The 19,855-nt window shown below is 36.2% G+C and overlaps 1 pseudogene; it reads left to right on the top strand.

The window, feature by feature from the left end:
- Window positions 1–16,577: 16,577 nt before the first annotated feature.
- LOC113265952 (Y-box-binding protein 1-like) lies at window positions 16,578–17,797 on the top strand (annotated as a pseudogene).
- The last annotated feature ends 2,058 nt before the right edge of the window (window positions 17,798–19,855 follow it).

Raw genomic sequence — 19,855 nt, 5'->3', positions numbered from 1 at the left:
TTTGCTACTTTAGTACTTTTGAGTGATAAGGTCATAGGAACACAGGCAGTCTTCTGACAACGCATTAGTTTTTGTCAAGGGTGAAAGTCATATAAAAATAAAAACAATTTATTCCTCACTATCACAAGAAGAAGTTTAAGGGAATCATCTGGGGTCAAAAGATCAAGAATGTGTTCCTGGAGGCAAATTGATGCTACTTTATGTTCCTGGGCAATAGCTTTTCAAGTAAGCAAAACTATCAGAGAATCAACCAGAGGAAGAAAAGCCTAAGTTTCATTTTCTAATTCAAAATATGCCCTTTTTGAAAATTGGCTCAAAAATGTCCACCTTAAAACATGACCCTTAAACCTGCTACAAAAACCATTTGTTTGTTTATTTGTTTGTTTTTAACTTAGAGAAGCTAGTACTACACCTATCTTCAACAATGAAAAAATAAAAGACTTTCTTTGTAATTAAAATGCCCTCAGAAAAATGCAGTGCAAGTTATTCAAATTGCATTTTCTGTTACCTTTATTATAAGCCATTTACAAAGCTGACAAAACATTGATCTCATTTACCATGAACAGTGGCAACATTTTGATGCTTACTATTTCAGTAATTTGCATATATTAGTAGGAATCAATTTTTGAATTTACAAATGGAAAATGCTTTCTCCTTTACCTTAACCTCTAATTTTTCACAATCTAAGACAACTCACACATGAAAAAGCCCCATCATTCCTTCTGAATTTTACAGCATTTCCAAGACATAAATTTATAAAATTCTGTGTCTTTCAACCTGTTTTGATTGACTATATGCACAGATTTTTTTAACTGTAGATTTTGAACTTCTGCATGTATTTGTTCCTAAATTTGATCTTAAAATCCTCTGAAAAGCAGCCATGCTCAAAATAATTTTCTCACATTTTACAGAAGATATGCATATCCCTCATCTAACACCAAGTCCTGGCCAATGGACATCGCCTCAGTGTTTTAAAATCTAAAGAACACCAAACTAAGGAAATACTTTTTTTAAACCTATTCTTTCCTATCATATATATTTCTGTTAAGTGTGGAGCCTGGCTTTAAATATGGGGCTTTGGAACATGTAGGGTATGTCTGAATTCAGATACAGGTAGAGTGGGGACGACAGAAGTCATGAGTTTTCAGTTAGCAGCACTGCCTTTTTTATTCCTTAATACAACTGTCAAAAAATGCCTAGCTTTGGAGCAAACCAAGATGGTGGTAAGAAGTGGCGAATGCTAAAAATGTCCCTTCACGTGTATTTAACTGTAATGAATCCTTGTATGTTCTGGATATGAATTCCTAAAAATTAATTCATGGGTCGGTGATGGTAACTCTTTCAAATACAACTAGAATGATTTTAGAAATAACAAATTTTTCGCAGCCCATGGGATAACACACAAAAGTAAATTTATTTGTCATTTATTTGAGACTCTGTGTGTGTTCTAAGGTAACTAAGAAATATTTTGTTAATCATGTGATAACATATTAATGCAAACTTAATCAGTTATCACATTATTATCTCATTAGGTATTTAATATATTCTGACTTCTGTTAACAAACTCAAAATTTATGCTCACTACCAGACTACTTGGTTTTTCGTTATACTTACTTTCTCCTTCATGAAATAAAGAAGCAGCATTTGTTGATGCAATATGAAAAAACTAAAGCAGTTATTTTTTATTTTTGTTCTTGGTCCTTATTTAAGTTATTCCCAAGGGTAAATAACAGAGTTTCATATACATGAAATGATATCTCATGTTGGTATTAGTTTGCATTTCTATGATTAATACTTTTGAGCAACATTCTATATATATAATTTTTGTGTGTGTGGTTATTTGGATACCCTCTTTTGTGAAGTGCTTATTCAAGTATTTTTCCCATTTGTCAATTGAGTTTCTTTTGTTGATTTGTAGAAATGCTTTATATATTCTGAATATGAACGCTTGATTGGATTTATGTACTGATTATTTCTTCCCAACCTGTAGGTTATCTTTTCACTCTCTTAACAGAATTTTTACTAAATAAAAATAATTAATTTTAGTAAGGTCCAATTCTTTTTTTCTCTACTGTTAGTTTTTTTTTGTATCCTATTAAATATTTGTGTTACCTGATGTAAAAGTAATATTAAGAATACGTATTATTTTACCTTTCGTATTTAGGTCTGTGATCCATTGTGAACTAATTTTTAAGCATGGAATCAGAAAGGAGTCAAGATCTTTTTTTCCTTGATTTTTCCATTGTCTAATATCATGTATTGAAAGTACCATCCTTTGCCAAGTGAATTGTGCTAATTGTTTTTCTGTAACTCAAGTGACTGTGCCTATGTGAGTCTGCTGCTGGCCTTTCTGTTCCACACCAGGACTGGAAAAATACTGAACAATTAAAAAGTAGGTATATTAAAATATACACTATTTAAGTTTAAATATTTATTTATATACCAAGCAGAATATTATAGTTTTATTTTCCTGGGTTTAATCAAAGTAAACTCATCAGTAATATTTTCCAAACCTAGTTTTTTGCTTATCTCATTTTTTTAAATATTTATTTTTATTTATTTGACAGAGAGAGAAAGAGAGAGAGAGCATAAGCAGGCGGAGCTACAGAGGGAGAGTGAAAAGCAGACTCCCTGCTGAGCAGGGAGCCCAATGTGGGGCTCGATCCCAGGACACTGGGATCATGACCCAAGCCCAAGGCAGATGCTTAACTGACTGAGCCACACAGGCACCCATGCTTATCTCATTTTTTACTTTGACTATTACTTGAAATAAATGAAAGTAACTTCTTTGATGAATATAAACTTTATCAAGCGATATGGATATACCTCCCAAATAATTAAACTTAAAATAATGTTGTGAGTTTTAATGTACGTACATACTTTCAGTTTTCTAATATTTTTTCAACTACTCTAGTATTCTGGAAGAAACCATTAAAGAAACACATAAAAATAATGTATATGGGACTCATGTTTTTCCTTTTACCTCAGTCTCCATTATAGCTTGGCACAGCATTTTTGAATTCTTTCTCTCTTTAATTTTTTTATTATATTCATCACAGATACTTTTTGCATTATTTATGATTTAAAAAAATATTTGCATTAGAATATTGTTTATCTTGATTTGACACCCCCTTAAATTTTGCATCTGACACAATGCCTATCCAGGCCCTAATTTTAACACTGTAATTTTCATCTCTAGAAGTTCAGTTTGAGGTTTTTTAAGATCGTCCATGTCAATAACACATTTAAATAAACTTCTCATAGAATACTTTTTGATTTACAAAAAAGTTGTGAAGGTAGGAGAGATTTCTCATAAACTCCATTCCCAGTTTCCCTTTTACTAACATCCTGAAATATTAGTATGGCATAGTGTTGTAATAAATAAATCAATATTGATGGATTACTTTTAGTAAAAGTCCATACTTTATTAAGAGTTCCCTGCTCTTTATCTAACATCTTGTATCTGTTCCAGGATCCCATCCAGGTTATCAAATTACATTTTGTTTTCTTATATCAGGCTCCTCTTGACTATAACAGTTTCTCAGACATTCCTTATTTTTGGTGAGTGACATTTTTTGATCCAGGTTTTATAGACTGTCCTTCAGTTGATGTTTGATGTTTTTCTCATAGTTAGACGAGGGTTTTTGGAAGGAGGACCAAGAGAAAACATGCCTTTTTGTATCACACTGTATTAAGAGTCCATACCATTAACCTGCCATATTACTGCTGTTGTTAACCTCAGTCACCTGGCTGAGGTAATGTCTGTCAGATTTCTCTCATGCAAAGTCACTTGTTTTTCCTCTTTTCTACACTGGGTTCTTTGGAAGGGAATCACTATATGCAGCCCACTGTTAAAGAATGGGGAATTATGCTCTTGTCCTTGAAGGTAGAGTATTTACAGAAATTATTTGGAGTTCTGAACAGGAGACTTGTCTATAGTGTCCTATTTATTTATAGAATCATTTTTTTATACCATTATGGACTCATGGATACTTATTTTATACTTTGGGTTATAATCCATTGCTACTTATTTATTTTGTTGCTCAAATTGTTTTAGTTTTAGCCATTGAGAACTCTTTAAGTTATCTCTTGTGTCTTTTGACATATCCCTGTCATTGCGGGGGGGTTTTGTTTGTTTTTTGATAATTTTCTTACTTTCTAGTGCTACAAGATGCTTCTTGTTTATTTTGTGTATTCCTTGCCTGAACTCTAGTGTCAGACATTTCTCCAAAGAATTCTGGTTCCTCTTAAAGAAAAAAAATTATTAGAAACCAAGATGTACGTATTAAATGTGCTTGCTACTCTTTGAGGGTCATTGCTTTTGGAGCTCTCAAATAACAGAGCAAGGAAATTTAAGTGTATACTAGCTTGAGTATATGCACACACATCTAAGGACTTTTTTTTAAGATTCTATTTATTTTAGAGAGAGCGTGAGCAGGGGGAGGGGCAGATGGAGAATGAGAGAGAGAATCTCAAAAAGACTCTGCGCTAAACGCAGAGCCTGACGTGGGGCTAAATCTCACATCCCTGAGATCATGACCTGAGCTGAAAGCAAGAGTCTGACGCTTAACCAACTGAGCCACCCAGGCACCCTCATATATAAGTATTTCTATTTGTATCTGTCTGTATCTATGTTAAGCTAACCAGGAGTTACTATTGAGTTGTCTAACTCTGGCCATTTGCCACATGGATATTCTGGCCTCCTGTGTTTGCTCCTCTATACCTTTGCACTCTAATAGCAAGAATTCTGGCTTCCATTATCCCCCATTCATGTACTTAAGTCCTGTAGTTCCAGCATACAACTACGGCAGTTTCAAAATGTTTAACCTCCACTCCCACTGCAAACAATTTTATGGTCCAGAGGAGAGTGCTTATATGTACAGTTTCCTTTACCTTCAGTCTTATAGTCTCAACTGATTTTCCAAGTTACTTTGGTCAGAATCTTTTTCCTCTGCCCCACCAGTTAGGTTATTTCATATCATCTTCTGGGACCTCTTAACCTCCCAAATGTATTTCACATTTTTTCCTACATTAAATTTCATTCTTCTGGTTGTGAATTTTTATTGGTTTTGACCAATGCATGGTGTCATGGCTTCACTGTTAGTATATCACACAGAATAATTTCACCAACCTAAAACTCCACTGTGAGCCACCCTTGCATCTTTCTTTTCAGCATCTTGAACACCTGCAACCAGCAGTCTTCTTGCTGTCTCTCCAGTTTTGCCTTGTCTAGAATGTCATACAGTTGGAATCATACAGTATGTAGTATCTGTGCCATGTCTGAGTCTGGTTCTGGTGACTGCTTTGTCTCTTTATTTTTCCCCCTTGCTTTTGGCATACTTTGTATTTTTTTTTTTGTTGTTGTTGTTGTTGAAAGCCATACATGTTATATCGGGTAATAGGTAAATAGGCCTTTAGTTTAGGGATTTATGTTAATGTGACTAGGAGTAGGGCTGTGATTAATATTTGTTGGAGCTATGGGTTCCAGAGGCTTTGATTTCTGTAGTGTCCTTGCTTGTCCTCCCCTCTCTTATGTACTCCCATCAGGCAGAGTCTGGGTCTTACAGGTTGTTCAGGTATAATCCAATGTCACTATACTGGGGAGGTAAGAGAAGCAGTGCATAATCTTCTAGTTAAGTCTCAGTCTTTTGATGGACCTATGTCTCAGGATTATGATCCTTACAATTGTTTCTTCAGTACTGCCCTTCAACTTACCACCCTGCATTTTACCCTATTCATTTACTTGACTTCAGTGTTTCCAGTCTATATCCTTGAAGCTCTGGTCTGTGTTGATTACATTTTCCATTTATTTCCTTAGATGAAACAGGAAGGCTGGAGAAGGGCTGGAGTGGTGAGAAATTCCCTTCCTCTTCCCCTACCAGGCATAAAATTTTGGAATTACGCTCTGACAAAGTTCTTACTCTTGGAGAGAAGGTGTTTTTTATGGCGAAGGCTTCAGATGTATTTCCCTGTCTTTCTCCCTGACCTCCCTCAATCTCTACGGGAGATCCTTCTCCAATCCTCCCAATGAGGTCTGCCATGGTCCCTGGAGAGAAAGCCCACCAAAACATGGGGCCCCCTAGTATTATCCCCAAGGAGTTATGGGTCTTTTATTAGTCCTCATTCAGCCTCCAGCAATTTATCAAATTGCCACTTAAATGTTCCCACAAGTTTTTAGCTCCAGCAGCTTCTTCTCCAGATAGGTAGATCTCAGGTGTTGTGTCTCTGGATGCACCTGCTTCTGCAGATTTCAGGGTGCTTTTTTTGGTTTTGCGAGTTCAGTTCTCTGATGTGTGCAAGACAAATAATTGGCTTTTAATTTGTCCCTTTTTTTCCTCATTTTAAGAGTAAGAGTCAACTTTTAAGCTTTTTCCATGTTGTATCTGAAATCAGAAGTCCCTCTCAACTTACCTTTTTGAACTTAAGAGAATATAGTTATAACTACCCAAATGTTCTTGTCTGCTAATTCTTTTTTTTTAAGATTTTATTTATTTATTTGAGAGAGAGAGAGACAAAGATAGCAACAGAGAGCATGAGTGAGATGAGTGAGCACTGAGCAGGGACGAGAGGGAAAAGCAGGCTCCCCGCTGAGCAGGAAGCCTGATGTGCGGCTGGATCCCAGGACCCTGGGATCATGACCTGAGCTGAAGGCAGTTGCTTAACAGACTGAGACACCCAGGCAACCCTTGTCTGTTAATTCTAACATCTGTGTCCATTCTGAGTTGGTGTCAGTTGATTAATTTTTCTCCTCATTATGGGGTATATTTTCTTGATTATTTGCAAGCTTCATAATTTTTTTATTGGAAGCCAGATGTTTTGAATTTTATCAGGGTTTTTTTTTTTTTTTTTGCTGGATATTTTTGTAGTCCTATAAATATTCTCAAGTCTTATTTATGGATGTAGCTGAGTTATTTGGAAATCATTTGATCCTTTTGGGTCTTGCTTTTTGGATTTTTTAGGAGGAACAATATCAGTGTCTACTCTAAACCTAATTATTATCCACTACTGAAGCAAAGACACTTCTGTGTATTCTCCCCAGAGCCTGGTGGGGATGAGCACTATTCCTAGATTTGTGTTAGTTTGTGCTTCCTTTAAACCATTAATGTGATTATTTTCCTGACTTACCTAGTTTCCTCATGTACATAATGATCCTTTGAAGATCTGTAGGGCTCTCTGTGTGCACCATTTTCCTTTCTGGTTTGTGTAAAATACGTGCTTCATTTTGGTCTTAGTATCAAAGAATAATGTAAAATATCTAATATATATTTTTATAGTGATTACATTTTGAAATTACAGCTTTGGGTTAAATACATATTATTAAAATTCATCTCACTTGTTTCAGTTTTTAAAAATGTGAATGATAGAAAATTAAAAATTATTTCTATAGTCACATTTTTCTGCTGGACAGTACTGATTTAGACAGTCCGTAGAACATCATGTTCATTCACTGTAAACTGGTATCATCATATTAATACTGTGAGAGCAGGAAGTGGAAAGAACTTTGGATGTATTAAAATACATACACTACGAAAAGTGAGGTGTACCATGCTGAGATTTAGGGACCTTCTACCATGATGAATTTTTTAGGGGTTCAGTGTTTTGTGCATCCTCACACCTTGTGGTGAAGTTCTATGACAAGAGGATATAGTGAAAAATACCTCAGCCTGGTTCATGGATGGGTTAATCTAATAAGTTAGTAAAAGCCAAAAGTGAACTGCTATTGCATTAGAGCAAATGTGGCCCTTAAAGGCAGTACTGAAGGAAATATATGGATATATATATATATGTGTATATATATATATATATATGCACACACACACATATACAAATATACAAATATTTACAAATATATATAAATATACAAATATATATTTATATTTATATATGGATTTATATATAATATATGGATTTATATATATAAATATACAAATATACATATATTTATATAGATATAAATATACAAATATTTACTTATATATATAAATATACAAATATATTTGTATACTTACATATATTAACATAAATATATATGTAATCCTTGGCTATGAAAAATAGCATGACTAGTTAGTCAGGAGCCTGGCAGGAAGAAAGATTGAGGCATTTGAGATGAAGAGTTTTATGGAAGGATAATCTTAAGGGAGTAAGCTTGAAGCTTGCAGACTTTTGTATCCACGGCAATGCCCATGGTACAGCATTCACTACAGAGAGGACATTGAACAACTAGCTGATGTGCTGATTTGTCCAAGTCTCTGTTCTGGTATATACCAGTGATTGTGTTATAGGACCATGGATGGAATGATTATAGTTGCAGAATGGAGACTTTGCTTAAGGCCCAAAGCAAGAGTTTCCTATTACAGGTTCATCCACCCTAGGCTGTAGCTGCAGCAACCAGCACTTAGTCATTGAGGAGACCAGCCAGTTCTCCGTGGCAAGTAGATTCTGTTGAACGCCTTCTATCTTAGAGGGGAGAATGTTTGTCCTTTTGGGGTTGACATGCATTCCGGGTATGAGTTTGCTTTTCTTGCCTGCAGTGTCTTAACTGGCACCACTATCTGAGGGCTTAGACATTCTGAATGTATTATTCAGTGGCATTGCTTAAGGTCAAGTGACCTACTTTGCAACGAAGGTGTGACCATGAGCACACAGCCAAATCCATATCACTCAGAAGCTACAGATCTGATAAAATTTTGAAATGCTCTCTTGAGGGTAGAGAGGAGGATCCAGTTTAGGTACATACTTTGAAGTAACAGCCACATATGGTGCTGGCCTCTGATAGGTAGAAACCATGGGTCCAGGTACCACGTCATTTCTAGTGACTCACTTGGAGAAATTGTGTTTTATATCCCTGAAAAGTTAGGCTCAGTATGACAAGAAATCTTGTTTCTCAGGGAAAGGATGCTTTTGCCAGCAGATAAAGTTATAGTCGCACCTTCTAGTGCACACAGGTAAAGAAATGAGGCAAAGGCAATTATATGATACTAATGATTATAATTCAAAATTAAAATTTAAAATTATATGTAGTTAAAAATGTAGCGTAAACATTAACAAAACAATCTATTGAAAAATGTAATTTACAAAATTGACTCTAGGTTAGAAAGAAAATACAGAGTCAATATCATAGAAGAAAAAAGTTTTAATTTTTATATAAGAAAATATTACATCTGTTTCTCTGGTTGTTTTGAGACTAGTTTTGCCTCTTAGTTTATATGGAAGACGTTTCTCAGAAATTGAATCAGATGATTTTGCAGCTCTGAAGTTTTGACAAAAAACAGTGAAGTCAAAAAAGATAAAAATATTTTATAAAAGCTCTTGTATTTGCAAAAGAGTAATGAGCCATACAATACTTTGATTTTTCTAATCCTTGCTGAATATGTCAGGTTAAATCAAGTGCCTATAAAGGAATGTATGACAAGTATGATTAATAGTCATTTGATATCCCTCATTGTAACATACTCCTCAGAATGGAGATGGGAAAGGAATCATACCTGGTAACAGTCTTTTCACTCTGCTTGTACTTTGTGTAAATATCCTACAAATAAAGGATTTCTCTCAGTCTTGATGATCTATGGAGAAAAAGCTAGTCAGTTGGATGACACAACGCAAAATATAAAATTTAAATTTATGATTGGAAGGGAACAAGCAGAAAGTCAAGCATTGTTTTTCCTCCTCACTCCTCTTGCTCACAGGATTAATAGTAAAATCAATTTACTTTGACTTGCTTTAAAAAATACTTGATTTGTAACTGTGAGACTGTGAGTGGTGATGGATGGCAATTAGACTTACTGTGGTGATCATTTTGCAATATATACAAATATTGAATCATTATATTGTACACCTGAAACTAATAAAATGTTTATGTCAATTATATCAAAAAATAATGAAGATTCAATTCGAAATAGATTTAAAGTGAGTATTTTTGGAAAAATATGCATGAATTTTAAACTGCTTTTGAAGAAATGTATGAAAATATAAGACTTTACTACTTCTATTTGTCATTGTTAAATGTTTTGATGAATATGGTGTAATTTAAGATAACCATAATTCCCAAGAAAATTTCATAAACAAGTATGTAGAAAAGGTTATTTTTGAATTTAGAAGATTACTTTTCAGGTCAGCTAAAGGTTAAAATTACAAATCCTTTAATTTTGTAATCAGATCTCCTACATATGATTTTATAAAACTATCAAGTAAAATTATTTCCTTAACCCACATGAATTTTAAAATAGGTCCATATCAATTAAAGGCAGACTTCTTGTCATTGAGGTAGTTATTTTCTGGGATTTTTACACAGGCTTAATCAGATGTGTCACTCTTCTAAGATTAAGTTTTGAAAGAGATATTGAAATCGATAATAATGTTAAAGAAGTAAAAACTAACCGATCTTTGCAATTCACAATCTATGGAAACAAGATGGCATTTTGTGCTGAGTGTCGAAGTTAGGAAAGCTTATTTTCCACTCCTCATGTTTCCAAAAGGAAGGAGAAGGAATTTTCTTTTTGTTCTTCGAGACAGAAATGTGTGGGGGAAACAATTTCAGTTTCTTACTGTTTTTCTTACTGTTTCCAAGGAATGGGGAGTAATGTTTTTGGCTGGGAGGTTGCTAGAAGGAAGCAAGATGCATACTGTGGCCACTTGTCTGCTCATTGATAGTGTATTCCAGTCAGTTCTCTACCTTTTGATATAGTGCCTTCCTGCTTAGGGTGATCTGCCAGGAACTGAGTGCGTGAGTTGAGGGTAAAGCAGTGAGTTTGTTGCAACTAACACACATCCCTGCCGTTTTGATCTCTGTCTGATTTCTATATTTCTCATTATTTCCAAACTTGGAAAATACGGTGTTACTTATTAATCCTGAATCCTTCAATGTAGAGCATCCTTCACTGTCCCATTGAAAATATTAAGTTTTCCATATCAAATAAGTGAAGTCTATAACTTAGACTCAATGTATGTGGGTACATTACCAAGTCATGATTCTAATGTGATTTGGGGTTTGATTTTCTGTTGGTTCTCTATGGAGTGGGTCACTTGATTTCAGTGCAGTTGGAGACTTTAGATCCAATCCCATAAATCAATGTAAAAAGGGGTAAAATAGGGTAAATCCTCAGCTAATGGAAAAGTACTGCAATGACTCATAATGGATCAATGGTGTCATCTTCTGAATCAAAACAGTACATTAGTATTTGTAGACCTATCTCAGGGCAGAAAAATGGATGCCTTGTTTTCTTAAGATTGTTCTTAGTCTCTAATTGAGGGAAGAATGACACTCATATTCATTTCATATCCAAATAATTGATGGCATGACCTTGAATTTTCATGTTTCCACAGCTTATGGCTAGGATTTCAGGTCACAAGAGGACAACCTTCATAGCAGATTATTAAATATTAATTTTTACAGGGTTGATTATCTGAAATACATACTCTCGAGGCCAATAGCTAAATTTCATTTTCAGAGTAAATTAAGTCATCACTTTAATGGTTATAATTTTAATATTTACCTTTCGTGGGTATAGATTTCTTTTTCAATCAATGTACAGATAGAAGATCTTGTTATTCAGCATGGCTCTGAATCAAATAGGTGTGTATTACATTGTAATTATTTTCCAGGTAAATGTATGTTTCAGAGAGTATGTTGGAAAATATGGTAGTGCCATGGAAGTGGTAAGTATAAGGTTGATTTTTATATAATGGTGAATACTATTTTTAGGATGTCATAGTTGGGTATGGATGAGGAATGCTAAGTCCTAGATGCAAGAATTGGGGATTTATCAATTCCAGTATTAATTAAAAGGAAATAGACTCATTCCAAGTTTCTTATGTTGTAGAGTGATAATCTAAATTGTAATTTTTAAAAACATATTGTTTCCAGAATTTAGGCATTTCCCACTTAGTCTATAGCAATGGTGGGGTAGGACTTAGGATTTATTTAAATAGGACTTAAAGATCTTAGAAAGAACTCGTTCTGAGGGATTAAACATGAAGTCCACAAATTAGAGGAGAGGGTTGGTGAAGTATATTGCACAATGTGTATTATTCAGATCATTGTTAAAACTATTCCTGAAACTACACTCTGAAACCTCAGAAGATTCAGTAACTATGTGAAATAAGCATGTAATTTCTGAAAGAGAGGAGCTCAGCATCAATACTGCTTTAAAACACTTAAGTGTTCAGCTTGTTGGTGGTGAGAAAATGGAGGGATTTGAAATGTATTTTTCTTATTGGGGCTCACTGCTAAAACCGAAAATGAATATTAATGGCTTGAGCATAAGGCTAAATCAAGATATTCAGACACTATAAATAGTAGTAGTAGTAGTAATAGTAGTAGGAGCAGCTAACCCTTATACAACACTTTCTGTGCACCATACACAATTCGAAGCTTTTTTTGGGAAGGCATATTTTTAAAGACATCAGAACATCAAAGAGAAACACTGTTGGCAGTCTTAAAGACCAACTAGGACATCTAAGTCACTCTAGAGCCTTTTAAAATTTAGCAGAAGGGGGTGCCTTGGTGGTTCAGTTGGTTGAGCATCTGGCTCTTGGTTCTTGGCTCAGGTCACTCAGGGGTGATGAGTTGAGCCCAGTGACAGGCTCTGCGCTCAGTGGGGAGCCTTCTTGAAGATTCTCTCCCTCTGCCCCTCCTCCCACTTGCACTCACCCTCTCTGTCCCTAAAATAAGTAAATCTTTAATAAAAAACTTAGCAGAAGATATGGACTCAATGAAAAGGAAATGATGGACGCATAGCAGAGAGAACCATGTACATGAACACATGAAACATACCCTGAGCACTTTAGGAAGGTAATGGCAGTAATCCTAAAGAGGGGAATGGATGTTCTATCAGGTGAGTAGCTAATCTTTACCCTTGTGTTAGCAGAACTTAGTGATAAATGTTATGTGAATGAAAATGCCAGAGAAGTCTTCTGAACTTGGAACGAACACCTCAGTGAATTTGTCTGAGGTGTTCAATTCTCCTTCCTTGATTTAGATCACGAGATGTTGCAGTGAAGACTGAGGATGCCATCCAGGTTGCTCCAACCTGTTAGTTTCTTAGTTTTCTGCTTTATCTATCTTCTTAGTAGAAACAGTCCTAATTGTTGTGATAAATATAAAATACAGTTTTATATATATATATATATATATATATATAAAATATAAATATATAAATATATTTTAAATTTATATTTAATATTCAGTAAAGGGTGTCAAATACCTGTTCTGCTTATTATCACTTTGGAAACCCACCCTGGCCAACTGATCCAGAAGATGTCTGCTATCTTTTGAGGTATGCTCTAGATTCTCCCAAACTAGTATTCCAGTATACTATGAAGTTTATATTTAAGGCAAAACATCTGAAACTTAAACTCTAATAATATGACCCTCTGTTTTCTGGTAATAGTATAATGAATAGATAAATAAGCAGAAACTGAATTTACATACTTATATGTAATATAATAGAATGACTGAATTGTATAAAAGAACTGAATTCAACATGATGAAGTACACATTAGAAAATTTCCTTGTTCTTTGAAACTTACACTAAACTTGCAGAAAGGGAAAGACAGATGCAAATATTTTTAGAACTATCATTCTGAGACTTACAGATGCTTTCTAATATAATAAACAATTCCAGTGCTAAACTTGGCTAAATTACTCTTCTCATTTGCCTTTTAGATTAAGAAAATGATTCTTAGAGAAGTATAGTGAAATGATAGATAGAGACGGTGTACTACATTGGAGAACAAGTGTATTAACTACAATAAAATTACAGTCTTACATTAAAATACATCTTTAATGAATGTTCAATTTACAAAATCCTAATGTTAATGACCTTCTTAATGAGTGGGTAGTTAAGCCCATAATGAGCACTAACTGTGTTTTCTATCACCCTTGCAAAGAAAAGTTATTTATAATATGTTGGGGGCATTTGAACATTCTAATGGTGTTTTCTATTCATGCTGAAAGACTCCTCAGGAGATATGCTTGCTTGCAATGTCATTGGCTCAATAGTCGGACAGTTTAATTTGTTTTTATATGAACTTATCCCCTGCCACAGGCTACACCCTTAATCCTCAATGTCTTTGCCTTTGTTGCTTCTCTTTTAAATGCTTTCCCTGAACTTTCAAAAGGACAGCTCATCTCATCCTTCCTGTCTCAATTCAAATGTCAGCTTCTTTGTAAGGCCTTCACTAACTTCTCCATCTAAAGTAACAAGTCTAGCCACTCTGTTACATTATACTGTCTTGGTTTTCTCCATTTCATTAACTACTACTTAGCTATTCAGCAAATACTTTCTCAGTATCTACAATGGGTCATTCACTATTGAGGGGTCTGAGGATAATGCAACAGCCAAAGGGAATAGAATCCTGCTCTCCCAGAACTTACATTCTGAAATTCTTTTAGCTTATTTGTTTAAGTTTTACTATATTCTCACAAGAATGTGAGCTCCAAGAGAGCAGGGACCTTGTGTTATTTACTTTTTTACATCCGGTTTCTAAGATTGTGTCAATTAATAGGTGCTTAATACACTGTTGAATGAATGAACCAAATCTGTAAGAGTGTTTAAAACTTTCACTATTCCAGGGCGCCTGGGTGGCTCATTTGTTTGAGCACCCAACTCTTGGTTTCTGCTTAGGTCATGATCTTGGGGTCATGGGATAGAGCCCCATAGTAGGCTTTGTGCGCAGCACAGACTCTGCTTGAGATCTTCTCCCTCTGCCCCTCCCCCTGCATGTGCATGTGCACATGCTCTCTCTCTCTCTCAAATAAATATGTAAAATTTAAAAATAAAAAAACACAAAGAACTTTCAATATTACTTTACTTCACTGACTAACCAGAATCTAATGCTGTCCATCCTTCTGTAAAAAACATTGACTAAAGACCCCTAAAGGACGATGACAGTGGGTTAGTGCTTAGAAACTGATTATGTTGCCTTATTATTTGAACTTATTCAGAATTAGTTTTGATTTTTCTCAAGCTTATTTATGGCAAGTGTATTTGATTTTTGTCTAGTATATAACAAATCACCATAAACTTAGGACTTAAAGCAACACACATTTATTATCTTAGAGCTTCAGTGGGTCAGAGGTCTGGGCACAGCTTAGTCTGGTCCCCTCTTTCAGGGTCTCGTACAAGGATTAATTAAGGTGTTAGCCAGGGTTGCAGTTTCATGTGAAGGCTCACCTGTGGAAGGATGTGTTTCCAAACTCATGTAGGTTTTGAAAGAATTTACTTCCTTGAGAGTTGTTGAAAGGAGGGCCTCCATTCCTGGCTGGCCATGGATTAGAGGTCACCCATAGTTGTTGCCATTTTGGCCTCTCCAACACAGCAGCTTGCTTCATTAAAACATGTAAGCCAAGGCAGATAGACTCTGAAAGCAAGACCAAAGTCACAATTTTATGTAGCTTAATCACAGAAATGACATCCCATCTCCTTTTTTGTCTTACATTGATTATAAGGATGTCACTGGATAGCTCAGACTCAAGGGGAAGGAATTATCCAACATTGTGAATATTGGGATGTTGGAATTGTTGAGGGCATTGTAGAGTCTGCCTGCCACAACAATTGTACACATGCTATTTTAATCATTTGGTTTAATTAACAAGGAAAAGCAATGATATATGAGTGGAAAAAGAGAGCTTTTGGCATAAAAGCTATATTATATTTTTTTATAAAGACATGATAAAATCATTTTGCAAAATAAAATGTTTTTGAATTATGTGTGGGCTAGATTATAAAAAAATCTATAATTTTGTATACAAGATTTTTTACAAGTGTCTAATTTTTTGTCCTATCTCAGAAATGCAGATTCAAATTATAAATTATAACTGATCCATTATGAATAATTCTTACACAGTAGAGATGATGTAGAATTTTCATCAACCATACTCAAAAAGATCCTGCCATTGCATCTAAAGTGTGGGTAGCCCACATGTTTTTAACAAACTGACTTTGGTATAGATGTTGGAAAGAAAACCATGGGATCCACATATTGAACACCAACTGGGAGAAATTACCTGGTGATATGCATGCTGCTCAGAGAGTTACAGAAAATTTAGTCATTTATCAATAGAGAAAATTGGATTAGAGAGCAACTCTACAAAATTGGAGAAGCAGGTCTAAATGAGAATATGTCACATTTACTTACAAAAATAGTGGCATAAAAATAAGAGCATGCAGCATCTAGAATCAGAAATTCAAAGAAGAAATCACAGCAACCACTTGCAGCAATGCAGCTTATATCCAAAATTATTATTTTTTTAAATCAGCAAATCTTAGAGCTTTAAAAACATAAATCCTTTTATCTTTACCAATTTAGTGCCGCTCACAAAACCTAGCATGGATGGATGGTGAATTATTCAAAGAAACATGTGAAAAAAAGTAAAGTTACACGTAAAGCAAATTCATTTTAGATAACGCACTTTTACAACTCCATCTGAAAAAGTTAAGGTATTGTAAAGACTTTTTATTTTTCTCTTCAATGGGACATCGCTGATTTCAGCCTACACATTAAAGGATTCTAGAGTATCTTAAAAAGATGATGCAGGCAAAAATTTTTCTGTTTCGGGAAAAACACAAGACAAGAAAATGTCTTATAGAATCATTAGCATTCGCTTAACAAAGGCTTTTACAGTGTATCATTATTTAAGATATAAATTTCGAGTTCGAACCGTAGCGGGAGCGGAGAGCGGATCCCAGAGAGCCCTGAGTAGCCCCACCGCCGCCGGGGGCCCAGTTACCATCACACCCCGCGAGGAGCCGCAGCTGCTGCAGCCTGCCGGTCACCATCACCGCAATGGTGAGCAGCAGGCCCAGACCCAGCAGCCGGCCACCGCCCCCCCCCCCCCGCCCTCAGCGCTGCAGACACCAAGCTCCGCACCACCCGCGGTGGCTTAGGGAGCTGCGGCCCCGGGCAGCCTCACATCGCTGGCGCCTGCTGGCAGGGACAAGAAGGTCATCGCAAGGAAGGTTTTGGGAACAGTAAAATGGTTCCGTGTGAGAAACAGATATGGCTTCATCAACAGGAATGACACCGAGGAAGATGCATTTGTACACCAGACTGCCATCAAGAACAGGAGCCCGGGAAGCACCTTCACGGTGCTGGAGATGGAGAGACTGCGGAGCTGGATGTTGGGGAAGGAGAAAATGGTCCGGAGGCAGCAACTGTGACCCGCCCTGCTGGAGCTCCAGTGCAGGGCAGTAAATATGCAGCGGACCGGAACCATTCTAGACACTCTCCGCGGCGCAGGAGTCCGCCACGCAATTCCCAGCAGAATTACCAGAATCGTGAGAGTGGGGAGAAGAGTGAGGGATCGGAAAGTGTCCCCCAAAGTCCAGACCCAACAGCGCCAGCCCTTCCGTAGGCGACGGCTCCCACCTTACTACATGCGGAGACCGTCTGGGCGTCGACCACAGTATGCCAACCGTCCTGTGCAGGGAGAAGTGACGGAAGGTGCTGCCAACCAGGGTGCAGGAGAGCAGGGTAGACCAGTGAGACAGAATATGTATTGGGGTTGTAGACCACCATTCCGTAGAGTCCTTCTCCCCAAGGACAGCCTAGACAGGATGGCAATGAGGAAGGTAAGAAAAATCAAGGAGATGAGATCCAAGGTCAGCAGCCACGTCACTGTCGGTACCGCCACAACTTCAACTGCCAACGCAGACGCCCAGAAAACCCTAAATCACGAGATGGCAAAGAGGCAAAAGCAGCCGATCCACCAGCTGAGAATTCCTCCACTCCTGGGCTGAATAGATGCCGGCTTACCATCCCTACCATCATCCGGTTTAGTCACAGCATGAAGGAATGAAGATGAAACTCCAGTAGTAAGAAATGAACAAAAGATAGGTACTGGCAGAAGACCTTAAGTGCTTGCTTTTTGCCCATTGACCAGATAAATAGAACTATCTGCATTATCTATGCAGAATGGGGTTTTTATTATTTTTACCCAAAGACGTCTCTTTTTGGTAATGACAAACGTGTTTTTAAAAAAGCCTATTTTGTCTTCAATACACTTTTAAAGGTTTTTGAATTGTTTCATATCTGGTCAAGTCGAGATTTTTAAGAACCTCATTTTTAATTTGTAATAAAAGTTTACAACTTGATTTCTTCAAAAAAGTCAATAAACGGCAAGCACCCGTTAATAAAAGTCTTAAATAATAATAATAAAAAAATTAGGATGTAAATTTCCACTTCATCCTTTGATAAATATAGGTGAAAAATACCACCTGAGAATTCCAGTGCTGTAATAAACTCTGAAAAATGAGAAATAGTAACAACTGTAGAGTATTAGCTGATTTGGGGCCAGTTAAATAGTGCAGAGATTTACTGAAAGGCAAAACACAGGGGTTAGTGGTAAATGTTCTGGCAAATTACATTGCTCAAATGCAGAATTGGTACATGCATGGACAGAAAAAAAATAAAGATGTATATGAAGGAGCTATAAAATTGAATCTAGAACCAACAGCTCATGCATTACTCAGAAAAGTCATAGATGTTACGTTATATTGACTTACAGCTGAATGAACCAATAATATTCCGATGAAATGTTGGAGATAAACTTGTGAAAAAGTATATTCTTTCTTGTGAATAAAACAAAGTTATTAAGTAAATGTTAAAGATTAAGTTAGAATAATATACTTAATTCTGTTTTTAAAAGTACCCTTTTAACCAACACTTTCCATTGTCTGAACAAGTACTAATCCGCGTAGTACTGGATATGAGAACTTCAGCCGATGTAGCGTACAAACTGGACAGCTGGCTCATCTGGAGTCTTCATGACATTTACGAAAACACTGCTCCAGTGTTTATCCTACTGATGGTGGTTTAGTTGCATGAAATATAAGGAATGAAGCTTTTGATAAGAATAGGAATGGAATCTCAGACCTGACTCCATAACAGTAACTCAAGAAAAAATAGCAATACAGTAGTAATCCTTATTCTGCCATTGCCCTACTCTGTGGCAGCCACAACCACTCAGCAAAATCACATCCCTCTTGCAGAATAACTGATCAGGGATAGACCTGTGACATAAGTTGGTCCTGAGTGAAGCTCAGAGCTTTTGGCCTGTGGTCAAGGAAGAGAGCTGTCTGTCTTCTGGAGGATATTGTATGTGGTTGGTGGGACCTGAAACTGTTTCAGCCAATTTGCTACATGATGGACACCGGGCTGGAAATGAAATGTGCATAGAGGAGGCAAGAGCAAAGAGAATCAAAGAGAAATGCAGCTTAAAGTGCGACAAAACGTACTTGAAGACAATCCTACCTTTGAATGATTCAGTTACAAGAACCAAAGCATGTATAACACAATGTAGATTGTATTTTCTATTACTTGCAACAAAAATATCCTTATACAGTAAATGAGTCTTCAAGGCACTGAGAAAACCTTGTAGGGTTGAAGAGCAGCTCCCAGAGTCTCCCATCACTGACTTTAAAGATGAGATGGTGGCCCTGTGTTGTGAGCAACAGAGGCTTCTGTGCAAGTGAACACCATCACCAGTGAATGCCTGTTAATGACAGTCCTCACAGAGCCATATCTCTGACGATGCTCCTGCAATTTGGAGCTGATTGCCTTTTTATATTTAATGGTCGATTCTGCTGGATACATGAAGACTTTGTCATTTCAAAATAAATTATACTTCTACTTGCCAATGCTATTTTCCTCCCCACCTTGATCATTTTTGGCTAAAGATATTAAATATTTATTGAAGTTACACATAAGTGGGAATTATTAGTGATTGACCACAGCTATAATCCATAAAATATTCATCATCTATCTTTAAATTATTGATTGTTATAAAAATATACAGGCGTCATAATAGAATGAAAGTTTAGCATATTTTTCTCCTGAAAAGGATTAAATAGAAATT

The sequence above is a fragment of the Ursus arctos genome, unplaced genomic scaffold (assembly GCF_023065955.2).
Source record: "Ursus arctos isolate Adak ecotype North America unplaced genomic scaffold, UrsArc2.0 scaffold_3, whole genome shotgun sequence".
In the NCBI taxonomy this organism is placed as follows: Eukaryota; Metazoa; Chordata; class Mammalia; order Carnivora; family Ursidae; genus Ursus; species Ursus arctos.
Note: the sequence above shows the minus strand (reverse complement) of the source record. Positions and strands in the feature narration are given on the sequence as shown.